Here is a 26,737-nt window from a genome sequence, read left to right as displayed (position 1 = left end):
AAACATCAACAAAAAAGAAAAAAAAAATGGTATTTGACATTACCTCGAGTATCAGGAGTTGAGTTTAGGTTCAAGTTTTAAACGTACATGAAATGTCAAAAAATGGTTGTTTTCCACTATTTTGGGTAGTAAAATACAACCATATTATGAGTCCATATAGAGCATGATATACCCTGGACTCAAGATGATCTGTATCACTAGGATCCACAACATGCTCAACTATCAGGGGCACAGTTCTTAAACCCCAATACATTTGCACATTCATTGAATGACCTTTGAAGATTTGGGTACAAAAACTCATACTCTGCAACTTGAGGTCAAATTTTGCACTATGATTATGTAATTGAGATGATTGGACTATGCCATTGGGATGAGGCTATTCTGGCCCATAGTGATATGTGAATTTGAAGTTTCTGATCAGGTGGACTTGAAGTTACTATATTTATAACATGAGTAGCTAAGGAGTTTTGCCACTCACTTGAATTTGTCTAAAATGAGGTTTGACATTGATGTGGAAGGGGGATCTCAATTGGTGCCAGTAAAATTGGCTGCTGGTTCTAATGAGGTTCTGTGTTGATGGTGTAGAGAGGTCTCAGTTGTTGACTTTAAAACCCTAACACGGCCCATGGTTTTTGCTATTGGAAGGGAAAGAAGGAACAAAAAAGAAGAGAAGATGAAGAAAGAATAGAAGTTCCAGGTTCGATTCCAAGTCAACAAGAAATATGTCTGATATTGACAATCTAGCCACTTTAAACCCTGAGCACTACCTGCTGATCTAACATTGCCTCTGATTGGTCAATTACATGATATCTTTACTTTAATCGCCAATCAGAATGGAGCTTTGCAAATAATTCACCCCAATTTTTTTTGTGTGGTGAAATTATTGTAACAATGTTGCTGATTAGTCCAATTGATAATGAAAACTACTTTTTGGCCAATAGGCAGGTAGTTCTCATGGGGTTAGTATGTAAACTTGTTTGCAAAATAGAGGTGCCAAGTTCAAATCCCAGTTGAACAGAAATGTGTCTGAAAATGATCATCAAAAAGGGTGTAGTATGTGACTACGAAATGAGTGTAAAGTCACAAGTTGGTAGTTTCGAGATGTTCTGGCTGCTGCGTTGGTATTCTTTGCTTCACATGCATCTGTTCAAGCCAATAGTGTGTCTGTACATGCCCTCTGTGAATGGGAGCACAATGGTCCATTCACGAAGGAAGAACATACTTGTACAGGTGCGCGTCAATTCAACTCAGCAGCCAGCCAGGATGTCTCAAAACTACCAACTTGCAACTTTACGCTCATTTCATTTCGTGGTAGCAGGACAAGCAGGTCACATAAAAACTTGTTTGGAAAACAGCGAAGTTCCAGTTCAATCCCCAGTGGAGTTGACTGAACAGAAAGGCATCTGAAATTGATCATGATGCATTAAGGGTGTAGTAAGTGCAAACTTGTTTGTAAACTTTGACAATCTAGCAACATAATTCATGATGATAGGACACCCTAATCTAATTAAAGGATTAAGCTTACTAGTTTACTAGACGCTTCTACTCAGTATTCATCATATTCGCATCCAACAGGCTATTCCATTTAATAACCAAACACCCCCTATGGAAGACATTACCTTAAACTCCCACACAGGGGGTGTAGAATACAAATAGAGTCACCCATTCAGGTAACCCTGTTTGAAATTCGCACTCCTGTGTGGAAGATTAAGGTCATGTCTTCCATAGGGGGCGTATGGATTTCAATTGGAATAGTCCGGTAACACCCGCACCTGATAGCCCGGGCCTGATAGCACAATCTATGTGCTCACTTATACCGAGATATTGCCGTAAACTTGACAATGAATGCGGCGAAACAGGTGGTGGACTCCTGACAAGACTTGCGGACATCCACCCCCATATTGACATTAAATAGCTAGACTTGATGGAAACTTTGTCAAACTTGTAAATAGGCCTGTGATGGAGTCTACACCTTTTGTATGCAAACTTAAGGGCTGGGGTATGAACGTTTGGACAGTATTTATTTTGGGACATCAGAGCACATCAGACATATCGAATTGCATTCTGAATACGAAGAATGTCATTCTGATATCAAATAATTTTGATTTTTTGAAATTCGCAATTTAATACACATTTTATGGCAAATCATTAAAATTGATATTTTTGATATTTAACAGTACTTGAAGTAAACTTTATAAATCTGACGATTTATACTTAAAGTGTATGTAGGTGGGATGAAAAGCCGACGATCAATTGAAAATTTTGACCTTTCGTATTGAAGATATGGATTTTTTTCCCCAAAACACCAAACAAAATTAGGTCTTTTGGGAAAAAATCCATATCTTCAATATGAAAGGTCAAAATTTTCAATTGACCGTCGGCTTTTCCTCCCTGCTACGCATACACTTTAAGAATATATCATTAGATTTATATAATTTACTTCGAGGACTGTTATATATCAAACATTTGAAAAATATCAAATTTTTATAATTTGTCATAAAATTTGTATTATATTGTGATTTTCAAAAATGAAAATTATTTGATATCAGAAAGACATGCTTCGTATTCAGAATGCAATTCGATAGGTCCGAGGTGCTCTCATGTCCCACAAAAAATACTGTCGGACTCAACATAATAAGCGCTCATTTTAGATCCCTTAAACAGAGCATTATATGTGTTTATGTGCATAGATGTATTGAAAATGAGCTATTCCAGATAAAACCCATACACCCTTTGTGGAAGACATGACCTTAATCTTTCACAGAGGGAGTGTGAATTTTAAATAGGGAACCCCAGGGGTGTATGGATTTCAACTGGAATAGCCCAATGCTTTGAATCGTGTTGGTTCTTGCCGGGACAACAGAAGAATTTTAAAGGACATTTTGTTATCTTTTTTGATATTTTAATAGGGGTAGCATTATTGCATCATCATGCAAGAATTTACTTGTTTCTTATCAATTTTGTAAACAAATTGTATTATCTAAATCTTTTAAAACTTTGAAGGCTTAAAAACAAGTTTATGAGAATTCAATCTCATATCATTATGCAAATCTTTGTAACGGAATCGATTCACAAATTTACACCCCTAACCCCCTCACCCCCCAAGAACTTTTTATAAGTTGCAGAAATGGAACCAAATGGAAACATTTTGACTTGTAAATAGTCTGTGATGGAGTCCATTGATTTTGTCAATCACCCTACAGCAGTCAATCAGTACACGAAAGCTGTGCATCATTCTGCAGAAACGTCGCTGTTTAAAAATGGGCACATTTGAGCATTAGTTCTTCCTGCAGTCTGCTGCCTAGTTGGTGCACAACATACAAGACTTGTCTTTGGTTTATATCAGCTCATGAGGAATGTTTTCTCATACTAGGTATCAGGTCGAGTCCAATTCATTTTCCTACCAAAGTTGGACAGTCAGTCACTTAACCATTCTCACATCTTGTTAGTAAACATTTCGCTGTCTTTAGAGGTTGGTACTTATGTGGTGTTTTCTCGTAGACAGTTTCGGTTCTTCACTATTCTCTTCGCTGTCGACTGCCATTAATTATCATCTAGCAAACCAGAAAAAGTTTGACATTGCAACTTGAAATTGCGCACGCAGCAGGGCAGTAACAAAATTCCAACTAAACTTGATTGAGTCAAAACCATGGCCAGCAACGTATAGACGGCTTCGGTTCTACGCTGAACATATTATCATCGCTGATGTTTATAAACTGGGGTTTCTTCATCCAGAAAAGTTTGTTACAACTTTGTGTGGAACAGAAAGTGCATCTGGACGAGACCAAGCCCTGTTTTTGACAGTCTGTGCTGTGGTGAGACTCAGTTCATATTGACCCTGAGTTCTTGTAAGTGAAAGTGATGTTAGCTCGTATCTTCGTTGAAACAATTGTTTGGTCAGTTTTGAGCTATACTAACTAAGCAAATCTTCTGTATATAGTTGAGAACCAAAATTGTATCTTTGGAGCAAAACATTTGAACCTAGATTTAATTTGGAACTGCTTTAGATTTAGTCACATTTGCAGTTTACTGGAAAATCATCTGTTAAAGTTGATTAAACTTTGGGAAACAGATATTTTCAATTTTGGAACAGAAACTTTAGGATATGTTAACTTGTATAGTGGAGCTGGTTTACAATTGATCACATATGCAGATATACATGTTGTACATCAGCGTATATGTTCACTCAGTCACTTCTGATTTGTTAGCGGGCCGGTTTTGAGTTAATCACAGCATTACAGAGCCATTGTGAAGATGTTTTTCAATAGACACAAGTGTGGGCCAGGAGTTTCTAGAGCGGAGGTGGCTAGTGCGGTTCACGGCGTGGACCGTTTGCAGATTTTTGGATATAGAATGAGCTGCTGTGAAAGTAAGTTGTGATATTTATTTATATATTTTTCGAAATTGTTTTGTAAATAAGGTTTTTATGGTGAGTTGTTGGTTTATTTTGTGTAATTATGTTATATTAAATGATAGCTTTGTAATTTAGAAATGTGGTTGGAACCTCTACCACAATCCTAACCATAGTCTCTTAATGTTAACCCCAGCCAAAACCACAACCCTAAAACCTTTAAAAGCACATTCAGAGATCCGAGCAAAAGTGTTTAAAAAATTTATAAATTGCTTAAAAGTGAAGGATAAGTCATTAAAATTGTCATTCATTACGTATATTTGAAATGAAACATTTGGCAAAAAACAAGGAAAAATCAGTATTGGCAAAGTTGAATCCATACCAGATATTTATCTACTAAAATTTGGCCTTTATTGCCAGAACTAAGTCAAGAATTAGGATTAAGCTATTGTATTTTTTTTAATCCCCCAAAATTTTTTCTGGAATTGGGGCCACATAAACCTTGTTTTACTATGTTATTAAGTTTCAGAGCTGCTAAAGGGCCAAACACTATTGGTCAGAGAGCTAGTTCTGGTCCACAGACCGCCTATTGAGAAGCCCTGTTTTTAAATTTGTGGATGCTAGATAGAAAGTGCTACATGATGGGTATGTAGGCCCGGTATGTAGGCCCTCAGTGGGGTAATTGGTCCCAGTGATTGATTGAGGAAGGGGGGTACAATAAAACTTTAACTGAATGTTCACAGTAATTAGCATCAAAAAGGAGTGATGGAAGAAGTGAGGGGAAGAGAGGGAGGGAGAAAGAAAGGCAAACAGGCCGGGGGTCACTCCCATTGTGGCCTGTACACCATCCGCGATAATAAAAACGCGTAAAAAGGGTAGTTTTTTGTGGGTACGCACGATACGCGTGTATCGTGTTTAGGGTGTCATAAACATGAAAAATTGGGGAAAAGGGGGAAAAGGGTAGCAAATTTGATGCAAGGAATAAAATCCCTGTTTAGGGTTAGCCAAGGGTTAAATCCTTGTTTCGGGTACTTTTCAAAACTTGATTATCGCGGATGTTGTACAGGCCACAATGGAAGTGACCCGGGAAACAGGCACAACAAGACAGAAAGATACATGTAGAGAGCCAGGGGCAAAATCATGTGGAGACAACATCAGAAAGGGGTGGGAGAAAGACAGACAGAAAGACAGAAGCAGAATGACTTTGAGAGATTGGTAGAGGAGGGAGGGGAGGGAATGAAAGATGGAGGGAGGGAAGTGGGAATGAAATGTGGGGAGGGAGAGAGGAAGGGATGGGGGAAAGAAATGGGGGGAGGGAGAGATGGAGGGGAGAGGGAGGGAAGGGGAATGAAATGAGGGGAATGAAAGATGGAGGGAAGGAAGTGGGAATGAAATAAGGGGAGGGAGAGAGGAAGGGAAGGGGGAATGAGATGAGGGGAAGGAGAGATGGAGGGACAGACGGTGGAATGAAATGAGGAGAGAGAGAGATGGAGGGAGGGAGGGTGTATGAAATGAGGGGAGGGGGAGATGGAGGAAGGGAAGGGGGAATGAAATGAGGGGAGGGAGAGATGGTGGGAGGGAAGGGGGATGAAATGAGGGGAGGTAGATATGGAGGGAGGGAAGGGTGAATTAAATGAAGGAAGAGAGAGAGATGGAGGGAGGAAAGGGGGAGTGAAATGAGGGGAAGGAGAGATGGAGGGAACAGGGAAGACAGGAATGAAATGAGGGGAGGGTGAAACAGACTTAACAGAAGGAGGGAAGGGGAATGAAATGAGGGGAGGGTGAGATGGAGGGAGGGAGGGGAATGAAATGAGGGGAGGGTGAGATGGAGGGAGGGAAGGGGGAATGAAATGAGGGGAGGGGAGATGGCAGGAAGGGGTAATGAAGTGAGGGGAGACGGTGAGATGGAAGGAGGGAAGGGGGAAATGAGGGGAAGGAGAGATGGAGGGAGGAAAGGGAATGAAGTGAGGGGAGGGAGAGATGGAGGGAGGGAAGGGGAATATAATGAGGGGAGGAAGAGATGGAGGGAGGGAAGGGAGATGAAATGAGGGGAGGTAGAGATGGAGGGAGGGAATGGTGAATGAAATGAGGGGAAGGAGAGATGGATGTAGGGAAGGGGGAATGAAATGAGAGGGAGAGATGGAGGGAGGGAAGGGTGTATGAAATAAGGGGAGGGGAGATAGAGGGAGGGAAGGGGGAATGAGGGGAGGGAGAAATGGAGGGAGGGAAGGGGAATGAAATGAGGGGAGGTAGAGATGGAGGGAGGAAGGGGGAGTGAAATGAGGGGAGGGGGAGATGGAGGGAATAGGGAAGACGGGAATGAAATGAGGGGAGGGTGAAACGGACTTAACAGAAGGAGGGAAGGGCAGTGAAATGAGGGGAGGGAGAGATGGAGGTAAGACATGGGAATGAAATGAGGGGAGGGTGAGACGAAGGGAGGAAAGGGGGAATGAAATGAGGGGAGGGTGAGATGGCAGGAAGGGGAAATGAAATAAGGGGAGACGGTGAGATGGAGGGAGAGGAGGGGAAATAAAATGAGGGGAAGGAGAGATGGGGGGGAAAGGGAAGGAAGTGAGGGGGGAGAGAGGAAATGAGGGGAATAAAATGAGTGGAGGGAGAGATGGGGGAGGGAAGGGAGATGAAATGAGGGGAGGTAGAGATGGAGGGAGGGAAAGGTGAATGAAATGAGGGGAAGGAGAGATGGAGGGAAGGGAGGGGGAATAAAATGATGGGAGGGTGAGATGGAGGGAGGGAAAGGGGAATGAAAATGATGTTATATTTTAAAATCAATGTTTTTTTCTCACTCTCAAAATAAATACAGAGAAAGGAAAATTAATTTAGTAATACTAATTAAAAAACAACAACCATAAAACACTTCAATAACCAATTCAGGTGCTTCCCATCACATGGTCGGTCAGCTCAGTCAGTTGATGACCAATCTGAGCCTAACGAAGCAAAGTAAATTGTCTGACCATGCCTGACTGGCTTTCAGACAAGGCAGAGAGAGAATTATTTAAGACCGGTCTATGGAGAAAGCAAGCAAGGGCAGGGTGTGGCAACTTTCAGGTGCTTCTCAAGGGAATTTTGGTCTGGGACAATGAAGAGACAATGCCTGCAGATGGCCAAGCTTAAGACAATGAAGGAGAGAGGGAGAGATTCACGGTGGCTGGATAAGATATTCTTAGATGTGGTGTTTGCTGCAGGGTTTTGTCAACTGGTTTGGCAGATAATTTGTTGACGCAGGTCTCTACATAAAAGCTTGTGTTTTCATACTTTTTCTCAGAATAAAGTTTGAAAAAGTGAATGTATGAATTGTTTTAGACCTCCAATTGCTTAAGGGGGTACTACTCCCATGTCCAATTTTGTGCCTATTTTTGCATTTTCTCAAAAATTATAGCGCATTGGTGACAAGTAAGATATGTATATTTGCCAAACTTCAATTTGGGTGAAAATCATGCTTTTTTATAAAAATTTTGTGACAAAAAAAGTTCCTCCTTCAAGTTGGTGAAAGTTAAAAAAAAATATCAAAAATGCATTCCTAGATATTTATATCTAATTATTGAAAACTTTTGAAGAATCTTGTGGTTATGTTGTCCCAAAAATATTTCTAAGTAATATTATACTTTAAGAGTACTACACCCTGTCCAATTTTAATGCCTATTTTTGCATTTTTCTCAAAAACTATAAGCGCATTGGTGACAAGTAAGATATGTATATTATAGGGGCAAGGACTACAACTACGGCACTGGAAATTTTATTTCAGCACAGACAACAGTTGTGGAGTTACAGTCAAAAATGAGGGAAAACCAATATTTGATCAATAAATCAATAACTACTTGCCTTTAGTTGCTGAATTTTCAGTGCAGTAGTTGTAGTCCTTGCCCCTATAATATACATGTCTTACTTTGTCACCAATGCGCTATAATTTTTGAGAAAAATGCAAAAATAGGCACAAATTGGCCAGGGTGTAGTACCCCTTAATTTACTTTAGGCCAAAAATTAGCAGTAATGACACAAACGTTTACACAATTCCAGTATTCAGGGTATGGCAACCTTATAAAGTAACGAAAAGAGGGTCATTCCTCAAACAGAAAAAGTAGCTTGAAACTCTTGACAAAAGTTCTTATTATGTTGCCAACCATGCTACTTGACAAAAAAAAGGGAAAGAAATGAATTACTCTCTTGTGATTGAGGCATTTCATGCAATGCATATCCTCGTTTGACGTTTGCACGCACAGTTATCAGTTTTACGCAAATTGCGCGACAGTTTGACACCATTTGTACTCGGGCAAAATATTTTGCTAAATTGACAGGAAAGCGAACGGGAGCTTTCAGGCTGCGAGTTTGTTCAACATGTAATACAATGAAACTTGCTGGTTTTGTAACCCTTACTACGCAAATGTTAATATTATTACAAACAAAAAGGCTCTTGTTTTCGGAAAGTAATAGTTTTCGAAAAGTTCAGAATTTTGTTGAATATTCAACACTATTTATTGAAATTAACATAAAATGCATATTTAATGAGTACAGTGATTCTTAAAACAGGTATTGGAATTTATTGAAAGTAGCTTTTCCTGATTTTTGTATAAAAAAAACCTGGAGAAAACTACTAGTATATCTCCAGTATTGCAATCATTCTCATCTCTCAGTGCAAACTCCTTTGACCTCAATATGCTTCTACACTCATAGTAATGACCTTTATATGATCTGGGTACAAAAACTCATACTCCACAATTTGAGGTCAGATTTTAAATTATTGTTGTTGAATGGAGGTTATTGAACTTAGTAACAATGGGTGATGTTATTCTGGTTCATATAGTCATACACATGTTAGTGATTCATTTCTACTTCTGAAGTAAATGCTACCATTGCTCTCCCTAACTAGCTAGGGAGGAAATGCTGCAAGGATTTTATGACAAAACTTGCATGCAACGATGGCCTTGTTCACAGCTAGTAAGCCCATGGTTGAACAACTTATGTACAGGGTGGGTAAAATGTCTGTCGCCTGTAGCCAGAAATTATAGAGCAAACAATTTTAGAGACTTTTGAAGATGCAGTAGACTTCAAAAATCGGCCTAATATGTTAAGAAAAATGGGCATTTATATAAATGTAGAATTACATCAAAAAGTTGAAAGCTGTGTGAACCCTAGTGCCCCTGGTGCTTTTTGGCAAAGGGGAAGGAAAGAAGGAGAAAGAAGAGAAAAGTAAGTTGTTTGATCTGGTCTGGTTTTGAACCACAGACCTGTTGGGTGCCAGAGAAGACCAGGGATAGCAAGCCACAAGGATGCCTTTGTAGCTGAGTGCATGCAAGCCTGTGCGTGGCAGATTGTATGGATGAAGAAGTTAAGTGATGCATGCATGATGGTGCAATTCCATTTACAGCGTGATATGTGACTTGTGAGTAGAGGAGAGATCCAACAATATGTTCCTGTATGTTCTGGAAGAAAACAAACTGGTAACAAATGAATAATAATTATTGTTCTGGCTAATATTATTCTGAAATGTGTAACAAAACTAGAGCCATCTTACACAACATGCTCATCTATCAGGGCGCAATTCATTAACTCCAATACATTTGTACATTCATTGAATGACCTTTGAAATTTGGGTACAAAAACTCATACTCTGCAACTTGAGGTCAAATTTTTCCCCATGATTGTTTAATTAAGGTTAATGGGATGAGGCCATTGTGGTCCATAGTGTTAGTTGTATATCATCACCCTGTATAGTATTTGATCTCGACATTTTGGTGAGGATTGTACATAAATGTTGTCATTCATGTGGAACCGTGCTGGATAACACGGATTTACACCTTCTGCCTAACAATTATTACCAGACGTACGCATCCACGGGGCGAGATGACGAGCTGACGCACGCGACACCTGTGGGACTCGCGACTAATTGACTATGTACTTCTCGATTGCTGTATTTACAACTTGCACGCCAAGCTGGTGTCTTTGAGGTTTTGGGGGTATAGCCTTCATCGTCTGTGGTTGATGTCTATGTATGGTTGGGTTAAAGGCCTTTTTCTTCAAATGAGTAGTAAGTTTATAAGACCCCGGGTATAAGACAGAATAGTAAAATAATTATTACAACATGCATGCCAAGCTGACTGAGGTTTTGGGGTATGCTTCAATGTCTGTCTATGTAGCAAGGTTATAAAGACTGGTGGGGGTATAAGTGAACCAAGATTTCAGATTTCAGTTGACAAGATCTTAGTTTAGCCAGCTGTAATATTGGGTTATTCCTGTTGATATCCATACACCACCTATGATGGAAGACATGATCTTAATCTCCCACACAGGGCGTGTGAATTTGAAATTAAGGTGACAAAACAGTGACATATTGATAAGGGAAGTCACTGGGGGTAAAGTTACCCCTTGTTGTTCTGTAAAAATGTTGAAATTGGCCCTTTTTGAATGGAAAGTTCACTAAAGGTCCATTTTGGTCCAAATTGGCTTTTTTTAAAGGAAATGTTCACAGAAGGTAAACTTTTTTTCAGTAAAACATTGAAATCTGCCTTTTTTGAAGGACAAATTTAGTAAAGGTCTACTGGAGACTACTTCTGAGCCCTCCATCCCCCTAAATTTTAAAACTTGAATCCCGGCTACGGCCAGGTCAATTCTTTCTTGAACGTTTCAGATGCATATTGTCTGGTAGAGTCATTTTCAGTGGCGTAGCGTCATGGAGGTAGGGAGGGAGTACATGCACCCAAATCGAGTTTCAAATTTAGAAGATCCTATAGGGAAATTGCTGAAAATCAGCTTGTGCCCCCTCCCCCCCAAAAAAATATATGGTCAGTGCCCCCCCAGGATGACACCACTGATCATTCTGGGAGGGGGTCAGGGAGATCATGACATTGCAATTCCCGCTTGGAAATATTGCTCTGTATTGCCAGTGTCTCCTCCTCATATTAATATGTAGCAGAAAAAGTAGCAGTTTTATGGTAGTCGCAAGTAGGCATAAACAGGATATTTTGTAGGGAACAGATTTGACATGGGATTAACACGGTGAGAAAAACCAGAGTATTTGATACGAGCGCCTGAAAAGGGTCACTTGTTGTGACAATTGGTGTTCAAATTCCGCCAAATCATGTGATCAATTTCTTTTTAATTTTCTTATCATCAGCAGCATAGATGTGTTTATATCGTTGGAGCGCGACTGTGCGAGGGCGGGCTTTTCGGGTCGATGAAAGGTGCGATATCGGGTAGATAAATTGTGCGAAAATGTTCAAATTTGTTTTTCTCGACTAGTGACACTTTTCATGGGATATTGTCGCATGCACAGCGGTTCACCAGGTGACCTGATTGGGAAATTAACACCTAAACCCACAGCAGATGTTGCACAAATTTATGTCTTCCCAGCATGCTTTATCCTTCCCAGAATCCAGTTTTGTTTGCACCTAAATAGCTGTTACATTCAAAGGTCCAGGGAAATTATTGAGATGTCGGGGAGGGGGGGGGCTGGCGGCACTTGTATTTCAAGTTGTGTATATCACTCGCGTACATGGACTTACAAAGTACCCAAAGCAAGTATTTTGCATTAGTAAAAATGGACCCAAAGTAAGTACATGAATTTTACTGATATGAGTTGCGATGATTTAGTATGAACATATGTAAAACTGCCGGTATAGTGATCAGTTTTTGCGTACAATTTAACCCAGAATTCTACCTTCATTTCAACTGATTTTTATCGGCATCTTGGTGCCAAATTTAGACCCTTTTCAAGTAAATTGGTGTGATTAAAGTATCCTTTTTTTGCCATTTTTGCTGTTTTAATGTTTTTGATTTCCTAAACGAAGCCCTTTTCTTTCTTTCTTTAATTTTTTGTGGCCAATTACTTAAAAAATCACTAACAATAGCATCTGTAAATATTTTGCAATACCAAAAAAAAAACAATCCTGGAAATTTTCGAAATTTGGGTCAGCATTCATTTGTACAGGCAATTCCCTCCCCCCCCCATGGGTTGGCCAGGCCTGTAGAACCTTGTGTAGAACAGGGTTTGTTTTTTAGTCGCCTAATTATAAAGACTCTTACCAGCAGGGGTGTGATTTTTCCGGATTTTCCGGATTTCCGGATTTTGGGATTAAAAAAAATCGGATTTTCAAAAAAAAAAAAAAAATTTTTTTAATTTTTTTTTTTTTTTTTTTTTTTTGGCCTTGGACCAAGAGCTAAATGCTTAACAGAGATGCCACATTTCCGGAATTTTCAGTTTCCAGATATGAGAAAATCTCCAATTTTAAAATGAAAATTCCTTAGAACCCTGACTGGATGATTTATAGACACACTGTACTGTGCATAAATGGTGATGCAATTTCTCATGTGTATGTGAATGATATGATACTGGAAGTATGTATTCACAGATAATAAATGTTTTTATACTATAAAGTGAAGTATTTTAACAGTTTCTCATTTTTGTATTTTACCCCATGAAATTGCATCTCCAGTGGTGCTCAAGTGTGTAAAACCCCTCTGGCTTCAGGGGGCTTCGCCCCCTCGACCCCCCCGGGGCGTTGCCCCTGGACCCCACCAGGGGCCTTTAAGCGGGCCCCTGGACCCCCGGCCGCAACAGGCGAGAGCTCCGCTCGCTTCGCTCGCTCCGCTCGCTCCGCTTCGCAATTTCATTGCCTTGGGGTTTTTTTCAAAAAGCACCAATCACACCCCTGTACCAGTGATGCATGATGGGTAGAGGTAATTATACACAATACATAATGCTACTGAGGAAGCATAAATCACATTCATATATTAGTGAGACTATCTTCTTGTAGGCAAGAAAGATGTGACTGAAGGTATGTTCATATGGAGAAAGAAACTTGGAGGAAACTCTAAGGTTTGGTAACATTGGAGCTTGGAGGGTAACCCCATGAGAACTACCTGCCGATTGGCCAAAATGAATATTGTGTACAATTTTAACCAATCAAGGAGGCTATTAATAAGATCATCTGCAAATACAAGTCAGACCATATAGCCTATTATATTTTAAAGCCTTGTCATAATTGGCAATTGAAATGAGCATTTCAAGCTGGGATTTCAAGGTATCAACCAATCAGAAATGCTGTTAGATGACCAGTAGTGACCAGTGGGTTAAGTCAGGGAGTATATAATTTATTTCAGTTGATAGACTGTCTCATCCACACAACGTTTTACAGAAAATGTTTAAATTATTGGATGACACGTTTTGATAACATTCATTAAATATTTTTAAAAACGTGATACTAAACATTCTTACAGAATGTTATTTAACTGTTGACAAAATATTTTGCAAAAGTGTTTGCCCAAAATACTTTACAACACTGGTAGCGCTAGGTTTTAAAACAAGGGGTCAAAATTTGAAATTGTGTGATAGCATGGAACCAAAACAATAGAAATAAAGGGTTCAAATGACCCTTTAGCAACCTCTAAATGGTAATTTTGTGCCCCAAAAGCTAAAAGAATGCGCCTATGACCCCATGGCGCAGGTTAGCGCTACCCCTGCTTTACAATAATGTTTTAAAAACATATTCATGACCTTTATTTTAAAACCCAACATAAATGTTTTAAGAACATTTGCCTGGTCCAATCAGGCTAAAGTCGGCAATAATGAAACTGAGATATAGGCCAAAATGAGGAGAAAAAACAATAAAAAACATTAAAAAATGGTAAAATGTTCATGTGCAACCAAGTATTCAAGAGACCTGGGGATTCAACATCAGTATTAAAGTGTACTGAGCAAGTTAGTAATACGGTAGTAGTAACTCAATTTTCAACATTTCTGACTTTAGCCACTTTAGTGTGGATTGGATCATGTCACATTTTTGTGTCTGCATTTGCCCCCCCCCCCAATTACACCACCTGTTCTATTAACTTTTCTTGGGAAAACTGGGTGAAATGTCCAAGAAAATCTAAATTAGAAAGAAGGAATAACAAAGGAACACTTTTTCATGTTAAACTCATAACCCAGCAAGTCCATTTTAAGAGGAGTAAAGTCCACTTTTTGCATGCAAGTGAGTTAGTTGTTTTTGGGAAAAGGTCCACATTTTAGACATTACGCACCCCCCCATAAATCCTTCGTACGGGCCAGCAAGGGTGTCCAGGGCCGTCGCTAGAGGGGGGTATGGGGGGTGTGACACCCCCTCAATACACAATTTCGTCGGTAAAATTTGACTGCTGTCGGCAAAACCATGTGACTGTCGGCAAATGCAGTTAAAGGTATGTGTGATTGTCGGCAAATTGTGAGAGCGATATAACAGGTTAATGTGTTACGAAATTATGTTGTTGTAACGTAATAGACCTACTGTAAAAAAATTTCACTCCTACCCCCCCACTTTTTAGATTTCTGAGCGCTGTCCTGGCTAAAAAAAATTTGGGTCAACAAATTACAAAAAATTTACGTCGGCAAACCATACTGTACACCCCCCCAATCATATTGGTCTAGCGACGCCCCTGAGGGTGTCAAGTAAATTATTGTAGGTAGGTGGGGGGGTAATTTGGGGGTTTCAGAATAACGAGCACTCGATACAAGTCATACATACTGTGACGGGTATTACATTTTTTCTCTGCGATGTTTTCCACTTTGAGGTTTCAGACCCATCTGAACATGATTTTTTTGGGTGGTGCTACAACAGTTGCTTTTTGACCTTAATTTTGTAAGGTTGAAAAGAAGGGGGACTACATACTCAAGATTGGAAATGGGCTATTCCAGTTGAAATCCATACACCCCCTATGGAAGACATGACCGTAATCTGCCACACAGGGAGTGTTGATTTCAAATGGAGTCACCCATTCAGTTAGCCCCTTTTGAAATGCGCACTCCCTGTGTTGGGAGCTTAAGGTCATTTTTTTTTCTTAGGGGTGGATGGATTATAATTGGAATAGCCCAAGTTTTAACCCAAAACATCTTGCAGACAAAACATGGTTTGAAGGAAACATAATTCACATGAATGTTGTAAGCTCGTAAAGTGCAGGAGAGATATGTGACCTAGGTATGTGACTTGGTGGTGCTAGCTTGATGTTATATTTCGACCTTAATATTGTATGTTTTAAAAAGTAGGAGGCAGCCTTTAAAAGTGTTTTCAAAACTTGCTTTGATGTTAGTGTCTTATTAGCCTCAGTTAACCCCATGGGGGGGTAAATGATCATACAGGTATGTTCCTCTGGAGAGACCCCTGTTTTTGGACCGTGCAGCTCCAAAAGACCCTGAATTTTGCCAAAACAGCACTGATAATTTCAGCTCATAAAGATTTTCAACTAGAAAACAAAGATTGACCCGGCTTGATTTTGACCGTTTTCAGCTCTGAAGGACCCCATGTTACTGGCACAGCGTTGGTTGGTTGGTTACAAAGAGGGTTATCATGTACCGGTACTTGGCAAATGCTCCCTCAGTCAAAACTCTTGCCTTCCCAGTTGCCCCAGTAAAAACCCAAAGTTACGACTTTTCCACTTTTTGCTGCAATTTTGTGTAAAAGTTCTTGATTTCCCCCTGAAATTCACTTTGCCTCCCCATGCTACCCCCAATCATACCAAACAACGCACAGGGTTCGCAAGTTTTTGCCACAAGTGGAAAAAACCGTGGTTTTAACCGCGGTTTTAACCGCTTGGCAAAAACAGTTTTTGCCGGCAAAAATGGCAAAAACTAAAAAATTGATTTATAGTACAGTTTTTTCATCTCAAAACAAATTATTAAGTTACAAAAATAATTTCCTGAGCGTAACATGGCCTGAGGTTTTGTAATTATAAGTATTAAGAAATTAAAGGCAAGCGGTTTCATTGCGTTTTCAAGTGCATTCAACCAAAATGTGTCATTATATCAAATTCAAATTTTGTTCATGATGAGACAAAAATATGTTGAATGATTCATTAAAAGGTTTGTGTTTACTGTTTATGAGCTTTGTGTTACTTTGTAATATTTGAGTGACTTTGTGAGTTTTTGCCAGTTTTTGCCACCCTTGCTGGCAAAAACAGGTTTTTGCCGGCAAAAATCGAACCCTGGCAACGCCGCTGCACTTTTGGTGTTACCAGAAAAGCCCAATTGCGGGCTTCAACTGGTAGTGGCGTAGCTGCCGGGGGCAGGGGGGGGGGGGCAATTGCCCCCCTAAAAAAAATTGCCTATTTGGGCCCCCGCCCCCTAGTGCAAGGAAAAAAAGAGGAAAAAGGAGGGAGAGAGAGGAAAAATTTTTGGGGTTTGGGCCCCGTCCCATACAGGCTTGCCCCCTCTGGAAAAAATCCCAGCTACGCTGCTGTCAACTGGCTCTGTTGACAAACTGTGATGCCCAGTGAGCAGCCTAGCTAGTTGATCATCTCAGAGGGTATTATCACTAGGATCCACAACATGTGGGATATGCTCATCTATCAGGGGCACAGTTCTTTAATACAATACATTTGTACATTCATTGAATTGGAAATTTGGGTATAAAAACTCATACCCAGCAATTTGAGGTCAATTGTTGCACTATGATTGTTTAATTGAGGTTATTAAATTATGCCATTAGGATGAGGCCACGTGGCCCATAGTGTATATGGCATCGAGCTGGTGAAAAATGAAATGTGAAATCTGCCAAATTTTTGTTTTGTGTGAGAAATTTTGTTGCGCTTTATAATGTTGCAACCAATAGGAAGAATTCATATTATCTTGGCATTAAAAACTAAATTAAGTTTTGCGTTATAATCACTAACATTTGTGACTCGATTTGGTCCACTCAGGCTAATGTCGGCAAATACGAAATGGAAATATAGCCAGAAATAGGTTATATAGGGTATAGTTAGTCATAGTTAGACTATGAACCTGTAAAAATGTTGTAGCTTTGCAACCAAATCAGTCAATGGGATTTGGACTGATAAAAAGGGGTTTTTGGGGCGCCCGCTACGGCGGCGGCCCCCATTATTTGGCTTGACTTTGCAAAAAGCTTCTAATTTCAGTCTTGCTAGATTTACTTCGTAACTGTTTTGCTTAAAATTATGCCCAGCTTAGAAATAAAACCACAATATGCTTGGATTTTATTGTATTATTGTTTTCTGATGTGCACGGGATAAAATGTTGTGCGTATATTCTTTGTTTAAAATACAAAATTAATGGACTTATAAAAACACCAAATACATCGTGACCTTTGTATGGTCAGGTATGGTTTAAACTGCAGTTTACCGCCTCTTAGAACCCGATAGACGGTGACATTTGACCATTCTAATTATGTATGTTTTGAACATGTTTGCACATGAACTAGTTGTTTACAGTGTGAAGAATCTACAACATGCTCATCTATCAGGGCACAGTTCTTTAACCCCAATACATTTGTGCATTCATTGAATGACCTTTGAAAATGTGAGTACAAAAACTCATACTCTGCAACTTAAGGTCAAATTTTGCAATATGATTGTTTAATTGAGGTTAATGATAATATGCCACTGGAATGAGGCCATTGTGGTCCATAGTCACCTTTGCACACCTAATCCTTAAACCAAACAAAACAACCACTGACCAATCATGAAATCACTAATTGGTTTATGTGCTTCAATGCTAACTGATTGTGACCAAATATTAGAACACAGCTCAGTATCTTTGTGGTGACTATCTCTGATAAAAAACATTAATTAACGAATTTCAATTCTGCTCAGCAGAGAAAGGAATACATTCGAAAGACATGATTGTGTTGAAGGTCAGAAGTGTATTTGCAACCCGAGTTGCCAACCCCGCGATATGGTAGCCCAATTAGGCGACTTTTAACTCGTGGTTCACCGTTGTTGGGCAGTTTAAAGCAATAATATACGATTTAGGCCTACATCATTTTGTTAGTGTTTACCCATAATGCTGAATGAAATAATATTTATTGTAATATGCCTAACTGCTGGGAAGGGTTCCTAGCAAGGTAAAGTGAAAGAAACCCCAATGGCTATTTTGTCCGTTTAAAATAGAGTTTTAAAGTCATAATTATGACGTAATTTTGTTATTTATTAATTACTATTTTTAGCAGAATTAATAACATAAAAATGGGCTGTGCCCGTCTCATGAAGAATAACGATCGATCTTACCCTTGATTTAACAGGCCTGTCAATTTCTTGGAATTGTTTGATATGAAAGGAGGGTATGATTTTTTGTATTAGTTTTAAGTATTTCCTAGCTTCTCTTAGCCACAGGGTTGGCTACAAAAGACACAAAGTATACCTTAGGATAAACTGGCATGAGTGCGCTGACCCCAGCTTTTCAACATTTCAGGATTGTTTGTGGACGGAGGTCGGGTGAAAAACGAAATTACGTTTACATGTCGAAATTCGTCGTGTGACAAGAATGAGTGTATAGATGACTAGGGGGGGGGGGGAAGCTTACTTATTTGTATCTTCTATACTATCCATCATATACCCTAGGCCCTGCATAACAAAATTCAACAATATTCAATATCCAAAGCAATATCCTCACTACAATAGGCCCCCAAAACAGAACTCCCACCCCACATAATCAATGCAAATTGACACGAAAGCTTCATTCCATGAAGCATTTCTCTCGTATTTGATCATCATATCCCGTCCAGCTCACATTGGGCGCCCCATTCCTTTTTTAAAGGAATTTTTATTACTTAAAATAAACCTGATAACAACTAATTTTGAAAAAAAAAATGATTTTAGCCTAAGTGGACTGGATCAGGTCACATTTGAACAATTTCTTTATAGATTCTAAAGACAAAACAGATGTAGCAGGTATAATGACAAAGCAATTTTTCATATTAAAATGTATTAATTTAGTAGGTTTAACATCCAGTCAAATGATCAGTCTGGTTTAACTTTCCAGCAACACACCAGATTCTTTGCAAAAGTCTCAAAATTCAAGAAGTGTTGTTCACAAGAACACTGAATAATAACTTGCTCATTCATTAGACCCTCATTATAGTTATCTTTTTTCTATCAATTAGACTATATATATTTGATATCTTGAGGAAAATGTTGGAAATTTGTGGCCGTTTCACCCATTGTGATATGCAACATTCTCATTAGCGAGGACACAGTTCTTTAATCCCATATGCTTGTGTACTCACAGATCGACCTTTCACTATTGGGTACATAAACTCATACTCATAACTTAAAGTCCAGTTTTGATCTATTAATGTTATTGAACTATGCCATCAGAATTGAGGTTGTGTAAAGAGGGTTAATATCCGCTGAATCTTTTTCTGCGTAACGTCAAAGTAATCACTAGTGATTAATATTCGGAAGCTCTTGATCACTCGATTCACACTTTTCAAGTAGCTTTTATATGAGTTGACTATTAATACACTGGAAAAGAAATGACTTTGAGATTTGTGTGAATTGATAAACTAACAGTGACTTCCTAAAGGATGCTATGGATAGCTTCTTCTTGCTGTGAGGTTTCCTGAGTCCAGCTAACGTCTGCTATTGCAGTTTTGTCAGTTGGTAATGGTATTGAGGAGGAGATTGAAGCAGTGGCGTGCGCAGCACATTGAAAGTGGGGGGGGCAGGTTGTTCAGTTCCCCCGAATGGAGTCTGATTAGGGGCAAATTTTGATGTTTTTGATGTTTTTCCCCCGAATCCTCCGAATGACCGACAAAAGTGGCCCTGCCCCCCCCCCTTTGCGCACACCACTGGATTGAAACAAAGTCATTTTGGGTGGGCGCTTAATTTTTATATGGTTTATATCTAATTTTTTCCCGGGGGGGGGGGCACTCACATGTTAAGGTGGTACGGGTATGTACGGCGCTCAAGGCTCCCTTTTTCAGGCTCTCCGGCAGTTCCTTAAGCCCCACATTTGGATCTGCTCCAGTTCTTTGAGCCTCAAACTCTGACAATTGTAGCTCTTTAAGCTCAAATTTGGAAATAATTTAGAAATTTTTAGCTCAACAGCCTAGGTGTTTATTAGAGACAAATTTATGTATGTTGTAAAAGGGTCCAAAGACGTTCTAGTAGCTTTCCTGATGCAGAAAATGTATTACAAGTTAGTTTACACAGGACTTCGAATCCCCCAGCTATTTCATTGTATGGAAAATGGTACTATTTAGCAAATTGAAAATACCCTGGGTGGGCGCTTATTGGGGCATGGGCGCTTATTGGAACGATTACGGTATACAATATTTATGATATGGGCTATGTTGTTGCATTTTGTGTGACATCAATGAGAAAAGGGAGACGCCTCTCCGATTTAGGAAAAAATCAATTTGATTTGACTCCTCTGATGACACCCACTACAAATAAATTGTGACAATCTTCTACTGAAAGTAAGGTGTGGCCACATTTACATTGATTATTCTACAAATTATCTCTGATTGCTCAACTTGGCGTGACAGAAGACAAAGGGTGACGAGAAGTAGGTCAAATCAGGGTTGCCAGCAATTTTCAGCCCAAATGGCATGTCAAAGCACCAAAAAAGTAGCCCAATTTTTCCTGTAACCATTAGTTTCTTTGGGACACTGTCTAAAGTACCAGGAGCTAATGTTGTAAATTAGCCCAATTTGGGTTAGAAAAGTAAGAAAAAAGTGCAAAATTAGGGTTAGGATTAGGGTTATGATTAGGGGATTAGGGTTAGGGTAAGAGTTAGGATTATGATTAGGGTTATGATTAGGGATTAGGTTTAGGGTTAGGATAAGAGTTAGGATTAGGGTTAGGGTTATGATTAGGGGATTAGGGTAAGGGTAGGAGTTAGGATTAAGGTACGGGTCAGGATTAGGGGATTAGGTTTAGGGTTAGGGTAAGAGTAGGAGTTAGGATAGATTAGGGTACGGGTTAGGATTAGGGGATTAGGTTTAGGGTTAGGGTAAGAGTTAGGATTAGGGTTAGGATTAATGGATTAGGTTTAGGGGATTAGAGTATTAGGGTTAGGATTAGTGTAAGGGTTATGATTAGGATAAAGGTTAGTTAGGATTAGGGTAAGGGTTAGGATTATGGTTAGGATTGTGGTAAGGGTTTGATTAGGGTTTGTTATGATTAAGGTAAGGGTTAGTATTATGGTTAGGGTTATGTAATTAGGGTTAGGGTTAGGGTTTCTTACATCAAGGACACACTCCAATTTGTCTCATAAACCATTGGTTTCAATGGGGCTGAAAGTGGTCTAAAGTAGGGATTAAAATCATCAAAAGCAGCCCGATTGGGCTACTAAATTGTGGGCATGGCAACTCTGGGAGAAAAATTCAAACAATCATTGAGATTAACTCTTCAGTGTATCCTTGCGCCAACAAAACCCCTGTCTACGTCTGCCTTCACCATCAGCCAAAATGGTCTCATTGTCTAAGGCACAGTTTCATCTGCTCTTCACTTATAGTAGAAAATTCGACCTCGAGTTATGGAGTATGAGTTTTTGTACCCAAAATATTCAAAGGTTATTTTTTAATGTACAAACATATTGGAGTTTAAGGACTTTGCCCTGACATATGAGCATGTTGAGATCCCGCCTACTCACACAGACAGACATCAGTCAAGTAAAAGTGACACGCTGCACTTGAAAATGTCTTCAGCATTTCAAATTTGAATATAATATTAAAGATCATATTTGAAATGCATGAGAAATGTTTTCAAACAAGTACAAACAGGTCTAGTTTTGGTTCAGTGGTTCTTGAGATATTCAGTTTATAGCATAGATTTTAAAAATCTATGGTTTCAGAGAGGGACGGTGACATCTTGAGCATTTGAAGCATTAAAAGCTTGCCTCCACAATTAATTTGCTCGCCTTATTCCTTTTAAAGGAATTTTTATTGCCAGCAGTGGGGACATCCACTAATGGGCATAACTTCCCAGCATGCACCAGTAGAATGTGTACTGCCTGATGCAAGACATGATATTGTCGTAGTCTACGGAACTTAGCAATTTATTATGTATTCGGTCACATGATATTAAAGAATTATAATGATTTAGGGGTGCTGCACTTACAATGCCTAGATGGTATATCAAGTCAGAAAATTATTCTTCAGAACCCTGAACATGTTAACAGTGTAAAAATATTTTGATTTCATAATTTTCGTAATTTTTTGAAGTCTCATTTTGGGTGTCAATAGCCCAGGCTGGTAAAAGAACAGGAAACTAAGATCCAAGGACCAAACTAGTGGCATAACTATCGCGTTGTTGGTTTTGTTGGGGGTGAGAAGCAGGGACAAGTCCCTACCCTCCCTTGGAATACCGGCACAACGTTTACTGAAATTTGTGATGTGCATTTACCTTTAGGCCTGTTTTTGACAAAAATTAGCATCTTTGAAGCTCATTTTAGCTTCTTAGTTGCAAATTGTCCCGGTAAGGTTATTCTGGAAGCGGGCCAATAAGGCAACTTCATTACTTACACAATTCCCCCGGTCATTGCCTGGTATCTGTATGCCACTGGATCCAACCAAGGCAATAACATGGGCAAATGTTGCAGTGCATTGTGGGACAACACTGTTCCTGTGAGCAGTGACAACGATGACATGCAACTGACAGGAGCGGGGGATGAAGATTTGCCCTTAATAAAATGTAAATTTGACTTTCACCATTTCATCACGCCAGTCGCTATTAATACAACAAACATTGTCGTGCCAAATCAAAGAAAGATGCATGTCTCCCATTGCTGCCTTGTATAGGTTCATCTACCTGCCGATCTAACATTGCCTCTGATTGGTCAATTACATGATATCTTCACTTTAATCACCAATCAGAATGGAGTTTTTCAAATAATTCACCCCAATTTTTTTGTTTGGTGAAATTATTATAACAATGTTGCTGATTGGTCCAATTGATAATTATAAATTCTTTTTGGCCAATCGGCAGGTAGTTCTCATGGGGTTAAATTTAATTTACATGCGGGGGCAGGAGTGAAATCTGAGGGGGGACAAGGAACAAATCTAAAAATTTGGTATTCCCCCTAAAAAATTGGACCGGGGGAGGGGGGCAAAGCTCACGTTTAAGGGCAAATGCCCCCTTTAGTGCACACCATTGTCTTATGGGTTTGAGTTTTGAGGGGGACTACCCCCATCATGTAAAATTTTGGCTGGTCCCCCCCACTTTTGTATTGCACTTGTATCAGTCCCCATTTGTCTCCCCTCAGTTTATTTTAAACAAGTACATTTTGGAGCAGTTTTACCTTAAACTAAGTCCAGATTAAATGCCTTTTATGCAAAATCCCGGCTATGCCATGGAGTGTAAGCAACGAACACCATCAGGCAGCCTCTGTGCAAATGCCTTTCTTGCTCTTACACAACTAAATGTGCTCACTGAACTTGACCGCCAATCGACATCAAAAGTCGCGGCGGCGGCTCCCTCAGTGCTCTTTCATTTTCTTGTAGCACAAAGGCAAACGAGCAAACATGGAGCAAAATGAAGAGCAAACAGATCAACTTACTCCCTACTTGGCTATTCCTGTTAAAATCCATACACCCTATATGGAAAACATGATGTTAATCTTCCACACAAGGAGTGGGAATTTCAAATAGGGCCACCTGAATGGGTGGCTATATTTGAAATCTACACCCCCTGTGTGAGAGATTAAAGTCATGTCTTACATAGAGGGTGTATGGATTTCAACTGGAATTGCCGGGGTTTGAAGGCGCCAAGGGATAAAAGGCAAGTTGTCTTAGACTATATTGACACATCTACTCGTGTTTTGGTATAAAGCTGTTGCCTATTGTTACCACCTATTTAACTTATACTGGTTTGTGTGCTTTGCCAACCGCCAATGTTAAAAGAGTCAACAGCGAACATTTTGGTCAAGTTAAATTACAAATTTAAGCTACATTTTCTCTTTTCTTATGGGAAAACAATTTTTTCACGGCAGTGAAATGATGCCACTTTCCCCCACATCTCATATGCACAGTTTATCCCTTACATATCATGTGTCATGAATAGGTATTGTAGCACACCAGCCTTGTGAATAAGAGTCTAGGAAATAATTCCTAATATCTCATACCCTAGTTTGTATGCCTTAATATCTAATCTTGCCACACTGACAACTTACTATTAGCCCTAACCCAGAAAAGAGTCTGTCCAGGAGTAGGAATTTTTTAGCCCTTTTTAGAAACATGTTTTCAATTGGCTTATAGCCATCACATGCTTACAATACACATAACTGATTGGTTAATCAAAACTAGCAGGATCCTGGCCTGGCCTGATTACAAAGTAAACATCATTCTGTATAGAAAACTGTGTAGCAAGCGATTTACTTCAGAAAATTACTACACTGCTCAAAACTAAGTCCATTATCTATCATAGTTAATTGAATGTTAGCTAATGTTTATTGACTTCATATTGGTGTTCATACATATCCCTGACCCTGACAAAAGCTAGCAAGAGCAAGCTGTGTAATTATTTTGTTTACTTGTGATAAGATACAATTTTCCAAATTTGTTTCCTACTGAGTAGGTGACTTAGTAAAATTCCTTTAAAAAGGAATGGGCGCCCAATGTGAGCTTGGTCGTGATGTGGTAAATTTCATGGTGTTTAGATTTGGCATTATTATCTCTTGCAAACACGGTGACACCTCATTATAGAAATCAGACCTGTCGATAGGTTGTAAGAGGGGATAGCCTTTTCCAGGCTCGAATTGGGCCATTATATAAAGAAAGTTTTGCTACTTTGCAATGCAATAAAATCCTAAATGCAAAACGAGATCCTATAGGTGGCTCCCGAGATGGATTAAAAAACTAAATGCAAAATGAGGTTTTTAAAAAATATTGTTTTAGAGAGTCAAGACGCAGGTATCATTATTAAGCCTCATATCACTTATTTATTGTCGAATAAGTGCAGAGTAGGTTAGATATAAATATTGAATGTTAGACCAAAGTAGCTCAAAGTACATGTACTATACACTTGATCCGTGAACTTGTCTTTTTTAAAGACAAATTCTTGTTTGATATTAAATATACATTCTGTGAGGTGCTTCTGAGGTGGTTGGATGATTGGAAAAACAACTTACTGTTGTTGACATATTGGTCAAATGAGGGAATCTGAGAAGGGAAGCATTGGGGAGGGGTAGGGGAAAGGGGTGTAACTATAGGGCATAACCCCCATGGTAAGAGGCCAATCTCCCACTTGGAACCCCCTTTATATTGCCAGTTCTCATTTACCATGCAAAACCTTAGGGCTGAAACCGGGGGTGACACTCGTCATAAGACTCCGGTGGATATGCCTATTTTGGGTCTATATCTCAAAATTCAAAATCCCGAGAAGGTATGAACCCGGGTGACAGTGGTATACCACAATTATATACTGCCAAAGACCCATGGTTCAGCTATGGTGCGGTAACCGCTCTAGTTCAAATTACCAAATACATAGAAGTATCTATGAAATGGATAAAGTTTAGGCAAACTAGGTTAGAAAGTATCACTAGGACCCGCACTAGGATCCACAATATGCTCTTTTATCAGGGCACAATTCATTAACCCCAATACATTTGTACATTTATTGAATGACTTTTAAAAATTTGGGTATAAAAACTCATACTCTGCAACTTGAGGTCAAATTTTTCACTATGATTGTTTAATTGAGGTTATTGAACGACGCCACTGGGATGAGGCCATTGTGGTCTATAGTGTATGTGCTTCACTGCAATATGTTTGTTTAGGATATACAGGGGTGAAAAAAATAACTGGTACCTTAATTCTTCTTCTTAAAGTCATTTCAGAAGCCATAGTCAATTTTCATTGCATTATCTTGCCCATGGAACTGGTTACAAACGTGAGCACGGTGGGGTAACCAGGTAACCATGTTTTCGGAACGGGAGGGGGGGGGGGGCTCAATCATGTGAATGTACCAACAAAAAAACAACAACATAAGTTCACCAATGAGTATGTCACTTTATTGATTACCCCACCCTGCTCCCTTCAGGGGTGTAGTACGACCAAAATTTCAGAAACTTCAACAGATGGTTTTAAGGGGACAAAAATTTGCAATAAAAATGAACCCAAATATTAGGTATTTTGGACTAAAACAGGGCAAAAAAGGTATAAAGCAGATTTTGTTAACATGAGCTGTCGGTACATCCCCTAGCACCCACCCACCCCAGTGACCCCACCCCCTCTGCTGGCTACACCACTGATTGCGAGCTGCCATGAAGTGGCCAGCAAGGGCTAGCAACAGTGATCGGCTATATTAATTGTTGGCCGTCTGGTCAAAGTTAAATTTTCTGTCATATTTCCTACTGACAAGGGAGAGAGGAACTGTCGGGTAAACCCATGTTGGGGGTTGGTGGAACCCCCCATGTTGAGTCCCTCTTGGCACCTTCTATCTTTATATGTGAGTCCCCCTGGCTTACAAGGATACACTTGTACAACGTACAGAAGTATAATGTTACGCCATTAGTACTAACTTTCACTTTCTATTGGGTTAGCTTAGTTATGATTGGGCAATCAAAAGAGGAAACCCTGATTTTAAAGGCAACAAGCTGACGGGCAAGCTGATGGAGATAACATTAGGCTATTCCAGTTGAAATCCACATGAATTCCCCCTGTGGAAGAT

The sequence above is a fragment of the Amphiura filiformis genome, chromosome 10, assembly GCF_039555335.1.
Source record: "Amphiura filiformis chromosome 10, Afil_fr2py, whole genome shotgun sequence".
Lineage (NCBI taxonomy): Eukaryota > Metazoa > Echinodermata > Ophiuroidea > Amphilepidida > Amphiuridae > Amphiura > Amphiura filiformis.
This window is presented reverse-complemented; position numbering follows the sequence as displayed.